This window comes from Lichenostomus cassidix, unplaced genomic scaffold (assembly GCF_008360975.1).
Source record: "Lichenostomus cassidix isolate B80296 unplaced genomic scaffold, HeHo_3.0 HiC_scaffold_43, whole genome shotgun sequence".
Taxonomy (NCBI): Eukaryota; Metazoa; Chordata; class Aves; order Passeriformes; family Meliphagidae; genus Lichenostomus; species Lichenostomus cassidix.
The window spans coordinates 4,580,359-4,587,243 of record NW_028147635.1 but is presented as its reverse complement, the minus strand read 5'-3'; the positions used below and the strand labels follow the sequence as shown (position 1 = coordinate 4,587,243).

The window sequence follows — 6,885 nt, the reverse complement described above, 5'->3', positions numbered from 1 at the left end:
TCCGTGCTTGTCTCGATTCTGCCCCACAACTACAGGAAGTTCAGAAAATGGCAAAACTGAATGAAACCCACACAGGAAACAACCTTACTTGCCCAGCTGTGCTGAGGCACCTGCTCTGGGAGGAGGACCAAAGAGGTAGACCGGCACTGGAATGTCCAAAAGGAGTACCCATTCACCACAAGGCCTGCAGCCAACTTTGTGAGTGAAGCTGACCCAGTCTCCTTTGGGAGTCAGCTTCCCAAAAAATGTGTGGGAGCAACGACCACCTCAGTTAAATGATGGGCTGTCTTGGAATTTGAGGGACTGTAATGGCTGAGGGACACTGCCAAGGGATCTCAGCAAAGCCCTGGGATGCACACAGCCACCTCTTGGGCATCATTGCTGGCATCACAGCAGCTCCAGGGAAATCCAAGCAAGACTTTTGCCTATTTATCCATGTGCCAAGTGCTCCAGGTACCGCACCGCTTCTAACGGATTGGTATGGGAAGTGCTGCCCTACAAAGCTGTGCTTGGGTTGAAACCCAGAGAAACCCAGCAGTGCTAGCGGGGGGCTGGTCAGCCACATGCTGACACAGCCTGCTGCCAAAACCTCCTCCAACAGAGGAAGGGCTGGGGTTTTCTTGTCCCAGGAAACCAGGATTTTCAGAAAACACAGCAAAACTTGTGTCAAAACACCAAATATAGGTAGACAACTTACAGGGCTTTTCATTTGCTCAGGAGAAGATTTGTGACCAACAGGAAACAGCTGTGGGAAGTTTCCATTCACATTCCCCTTAGAAGGTTGATAACACTCTCCTTTAGAGGAGAAGGATCATGGCTCTAATGCCAAGCTAGGAAGTGGAAAGCCCACATGGGTTTTTCAAACCCCACCTTGGTCATTGTACAAACCCACCTCCCCCTGGGCCCTCTCACTTTCTTCTTTCCAGGTGACCCCTCTGGTCTTTTCATGGCTTTCCTCTTCAAGTCAGGCTTCCTTGCAGGTGAGAACAACTTCTTCTCCCCTGGAAGGAAAAGGGCAATTTCTCCTCATGCAAATCCCCAGGCCTATGGCCACTGGGGATAAGAGCCAGTCACCCAGGAACATCTCCCAGGAGTCTGGGCTCCAGAAAGCCTTTGGCATTGGCCTGGTGGGAACCCTTGTCCTTTCTCTTCTCTGTGAGCTCGTGAAGGGCTGGCTTCAGGTCTTTTCTCTTGCTGGGTTCTGGCTTCACAGTTCCCTTAACTTTCGGCTAGTCCTTGGAAGACTAGTCTATGACCTCTGAAGGACCAGGGTGCCTCTTCACCTTCCTTGACTCTTTTGGACTGGTCATGAACCAGGAGCTTGCCAGGCCTTTTGGTAACCACAGCCTTCCTGGGCAAGACCTCCTTGGTGTGTGCAGGAGGCTTCAGGAAGCTGTGTTTGGTTTGAAGATGAGCTTCCTGAGGAGCCTTCCTGAGTCCACCTGGCCACAGCTCTTTTCAGGATCCTTGGTCACCTGGCCAAGATTCTTGTGGAAATTCTCGGCCTTTTCACCAGAGCTCTTGTGAAAATCCTTGGCCACTTGGCCACTGCTCTTCTGAAGGTTCTTGCTAAATTGGCCACAGCTTTTTTGGGAAGTCTTGGCCACCTGGACAGAGCTCTTGGGAGAAGTCTTTGCCACTTTGCCAGGCCTCTTCTGAGAATTCTTGGACTCTTGGTGAAAGATTTTCTGAGAAGTCTTGCCCATTTGGCCACAGCTCCCGTGAGGAGGCTCCGTTGGCTTTGAGTGCTGCTGGCAGGAATTGCTGCTGATGCCTCGCTGCTGCTTCTTATCCTCTGGTGCTCCCTGACTCCAAGCTGCTGGGCTGCGCTGGTGCCACCCTCTTGCGCTGGCACTGGAGAGCTCTGCAAGGCCACCAGGAGACCAAGTGAGAAAGCAGCAGGGGGGAAGGTTCCTTCCTTATTCCACTGACATGGCAGAATTCCAAACTGCAGCTGAAACATGTGTGTGGGCATGGAGAGGAGAGGGAAGAAGGCCAGAGGAATACATTGCTGTAGGAGAAAAATAAAGCACCGGGATAAAAAACCCTCTGGGAATGATCAAAGCTTCAGCTCACACCCAATCAGACAACTAAATAAGCAGGACCTCACTGCTACATTGTGAAGTTGCATTAAGCCAACTAAAGTTAAAAGAAAACCCCAAAACAGCAAAACTGGCCAGTGCCTTTCTGAAAGCCCCTACCCTCAAAGGAAACAAATTCCAATAAAGGCTAACCAACTTCAGGATGGAATCCTCTTTTATTATTCTTTTTTTCCTCTTGAAGTTTTCTCTTCTTCATCTATGTTCCTTGGTCAAGCCAAAACCATAGGATCTACAGACACACTGGTGGAGGGGAGGACGAGAAAAGAGGGGAACACTGGGGAATATACAAGTCTGGCTCATAGGCAAACTCCAGCATGCCTGGATGATTCATTTCTAATTGATGTTTTCCTGAAAACCCCACAAAAGTGAAACCAGTTTTCAACAGCAGCCCCGGGCAGCCACAAACCAAAGGCTGTAGCTACCAGAGAACCCAGGAACCCCTTCCTTCCCATCTCCCCATTCTATGAAAAGTAACTTTGTTTTCCCCCTCATTTGGTCTAGAGAGAGTAGTTTGAGAAGACAACTGTACCTTGGAGGAGCAAGTGAAGAAGATGGCTTTTCCACAACCTGTTTTGTTCACAAAAACAAAGAGGAGAGCGGGAGGCAAAGTTAGCTCATGGAACTGGGTACAGTGCAACAAGAAGAGATGATTTAAAGGCATGTCTGTGTGCCTGGTGTATCCACCATCTATAACTGACTTGGGCGTCAGCACTCTCTTCACTGACACTGTCTAACACACTCAAATAACGTTGCTGACAACAAAGATAAAACGGGTTTCATGCTTCCACAGATGTGACATGCTTCAAATGTTCATGAAAAATATCACCTTTGGAGATCACAGCTCTAACAAAATGTCAGTCACTGAAGCATTTTTTATTCATCCACCTCGTCTGGCTCATACATGTTAGAGCTCTAGAAATACAGAGCCTACTTAAAACAATGGAAAAGAGGAAAGAGAAGTTTGCTCCCACTTTGGCCCACTCAGAAACACTCAGAAGCACAATGGGATCTGGTTCTCAGTAACAGCCTGCGCTGGAAGCATAGGGCTGCTTTCCCTTGGTTGGCAATGGGAATTTGGAAGCACGGACAGGAGGTAGCACGGACAGGAGGTAGCACGGACAGGAGGTAGCACGTCCTGAGCCTTTGGGTAAAGGGCGCTTGGAAAAGGAAACCCCCAGCTTGAGGAAGGAGCAGCTCTGGCTGCCTGGCATGAGTTGTCAGTCTGGCTCTTGAACTGCACTAGACTGTGTTACACACACAGGCTGACAGGAAGAGCAATCTTCAAGAGACCTTACACCTCCAGCTTCCATCTTTATTTCTCCTCAGCCCACCCCAAAACACACTTTTAGTGAGGGCAACATCTGCTGAGTGCACAGGAGCTGAACAATGTATTTTTCCCCATCCATTTCCTTCATGTGTGCAAAACAGAAGCAAATACAGAGGTCTATTCTTGAAGAGCACCTACCTTCAAAATTTCTTCAACAGATGGCACATCAATGGGCTCCTTCTCCTGAAACAACAAGGGAGGCAGAAGGAGTTGGTTTGGGTCATGTACATGTACTCAGCCAGCATTTGCTAACCAACAGCTCTAGAAATGTCATGCTAGTCCACTAATAATAAAATGCTAGTAAGGATTAAAAGACCTATTTGAATGGCAGTTAATGATGGAGGTCAGGTAGAAAAGCAGCTGAAATGCCCACAGTCACCTCCTCTTCCTCAGAGAAAAATGTCTGTCTTCCGTTTTGAAGCTGGCAGTCAGGGAACACTGTTTCAAGTAGTAATCTCCTACTATGACAACTACTTCTGCTATTACTTATCATCATTGTTATTATTATTATTATATACTGTTGGAAAACGCAGTTTTCCAGCAAAACTCATGCTAACTGAGCAGGCCTGAGCAAGGCTTCAGCATGGTCAGGCCTCAGTAAAATTCCAACAAGCTACAGTGGTTTGTTTGCCTGAGAATGTTCTGTGGGAAGAATGTCATGAGAAAGATTAGGGAGTCAGAAGTGTTATGAGAAAAGAACAAGGGAGTTAACAGGAGGATCCCTGAATGTGTGAGAGCAGACTGCAGGTGTGTGTATCTATGAATAGTAACTTCTGTAACAGTATATAAGTTTCTCGTTTGGTGAAATAAAATGGAGCTTACTTTATATCTCATATTGAGACTGCCGTGAGTTCCCTCTCGTCGTTTCTCTTTAATATACGAATGTACCTGCAGCCTGTTCCCTTTTATGGAAGCAAAAAACTTCCATAGTTAAAAATAAAAAAAGAGTGAGAAATAGAGACCCGGAGAGCTTCTCCAGCACTAAAGCGCTCTTTTGAGCGAGAAAGGCGCGAACAGCTCTCTTCAGCCGGGCAAGGCTGAGAGCAGAGGCGGGTACTGGAAGAACGCCTTCTCTTCACCTGCTTCCTTCTGGGACAAGTATATCTCCTGCAGATATGCATGTCTGAAGTCGTGGCAAGCTCCTTCTCATTCCTTCTCGCTGCACCTTATGCCCCTCAGTGCAAGTGCTGCCAGAAGCTTGCTGAAGGAGAAACAACCATTCTGAGCACATTGTGGCTGCAAAGCAGCATTTCTGGTGCACTTGGGCCAAGTTCTGATGGAACACTGCAGCAGTGTGCTGTGCCACTTGTTTGTTCGCTTTCAGCGCACAGCCGGAGAGCAGCAGAGCTTGTCCGGAGCTAAAACGCGCTTTAGGGCGAGAAAGCTGCGAACCGCTCTCTTCAGCCGGGCAAGGCTGTGAACAGAGGGGGGTACTGGAAGAAAGCCTTCTCTTCTGCTTCCTTCTGGGGTGGCTCCAGCTGCTTGGGATCTGCACGCCTGAATCTGCAGGTGCAAAGAAAGTACAAGACCTGCACACTCCCACAGCACTGAGGATAGAAACTTCAAAATGGCCAGTGGGGAAAGACACACACATGCCATTAATCTGCCATGCTTTGCAACTTCACTTGAGGCAATCCTCCTGCAGTTACCCATTCTTCTTCTCCTTCCTCACCTCCTCTCCCTTTTTCCCTCCCCCTCCCTATTCTTCTTCTTTTCTATCTTCTTCATTTTCTTCCCCTTCCCCTTCCCCTTCCCCTTCCCCTTCCCCTTCCCCTTCCCCTTCCCTACCTTCCCCTCCTGTCACTGGCATTCCTCCCGTTACTGAACAGCTCAATATTACTTTATGGGAGCCAGATGCATCCCCTGAAACCTTCCAAAGATGTGGTGTAGCAAGAAGACAGCAGAATGACTTTGGCTTAGAGCTTTGTAATAGAGCTGGTGCAGACTGAAATGGCAATACCCAAACTGTTAATGGGATGGCAGCAAGAGAGCATTCATGGATTTTGCAGTTTATTCTTCGTCAGCTATTCATGCTCCAGGTGTTGTTTCACCAGTGGTTCACCCTGACAGACTTCCTCTCTAAAGGAGAAAGCAATTAAATCCACGCTAACTGAGCCTTGCTAATCATACAGGACCAAAAAAAAAAAAAAAAACAAAAAAACCCCAAACAAAAAAACAAACCCAAAAAAAACCCCACCAAAAAACCCCAGGAGAAATGAAGGAGTAATAGCAGGTCTGGATATTTTGAGATGCCAGTGTGTACAGGTGGAATCAGTGGTACAGAGTATTTTCTCATCATATGCAATAGATGTCTGTCGGAGTCTGGGGAAGGCCTTAGAATTTTTCTTCATCACTATTACTAAGCAACAAATAGTTGGATGTTTAGAGCCATCAAGTGTTTAGTAAAAGACAAAAGGTGTGCTTGGGCAGGGCAGGGTAAGGGAAGAGCCGGCCTTTGGAACACTCTCTCGTGATTCAGACGCTGAGAGGAGAGGGGGCTCTTTGCTTTTCAGCTGTGACCAACTGTGACCAACTGTTTCGGCTGTGACCAAGGAAATCCAACTGTGCCCTGTTTTTTTTTTCTTCTCCTGGCTGGGTGAGCTTTGATTCAACCTTTTTTTCCCACTGGGAAGGGCACGTTTCCCTGGGCTGCGTTTCCTCGCAGCAGCTGCCGGGAGAGTCCGGCTGCCTCTCTCGCCTGCCCCCCACCCTCTGCCGCACGAGACCGCAGCGTCTTCTGTGACTGCAGAAATCCTTGCTACCTCGCTAGCTAGCCGGGGGGAGAGCCAGCTCCTACCCCTGCTGCCCTGCTTTCTCGCTGCTCCAAGCTGCTTTGCTGCCCTGCATGCTTTTCAGCCTGCCCGCAATTACCAGCTGCCTGAGGCTGACCTGACCCTGCGCCACAGCACCACCTGCAGCCACTCGGGAGTCATCGCACCTGCCCTGCCCGGCTGGGAGCTCAACAGCGCCCCTGCTGCTTGCAACCGTGATTATACCACACGGGAAAAGGCTCAGCAGCTCACAAGTCATCTGCTATTGGTTTCTGGTTCTAGTTGTGGTTGCTATAATTGCTATTGCTTGTTTATAGATACTAGTAAAGAACTGATTTTTTTTTTCCCCATACCTTTGCCTGAAAGCCCTTGATTTACAAAATTAAATAGTTTGGAGGGAGGGGAAAAAAATCATATTCTCTGTCCTAAGGGAGGGTTCAACCTCTCTTGGCAGACACCTGTCTTTCAAACCAAGACAATGTCTAATTCCTGAGCTCCAGACATGACAACCCAGGCAACTGGACTGCAATACTGACTCATGGCATCTTCCTGGAGCAAGGAGAGTGCTCTCTTCTACACTGCTCAGGTCTAGGATGGCGGGAAAAGGAAGGCTCTGCCACACCATGCTCAGGAGCAATACTGTGCAGCACTCATGCAGTCACTGTGTGGGAAAGGGGCAGGAGAG

The 6,885-nt window shown here is 48.5% G+C and overlaps 1 long non-coding RNA gene across 1 annotated transcript in view; it reads right to left on the bottom strand.

Moving 5' to 3' along the window:
* Positions 1-1,340: 1,340 nt before the first annotated feature.
* Positions 1,341-6,885, bottom strand: part of LOC146421261 (uncharacterized) — a 16,814-nt gene continuing 11,269 nt past the window's right edge. The window contains exons 2-3 of the long non-coding RNA XR_014848823.1: positions 2,632-2,669; positions 1,341-2,011 (exon numbers count right to left, since the gene is read on the bottom strand). This is a non-coding gene — a long non-coding RNA (uncharacterized LOC146421261). The remainder of the gene's footprint in view (positions 2,012-2,631; positions 2,670-6,885) is intronic.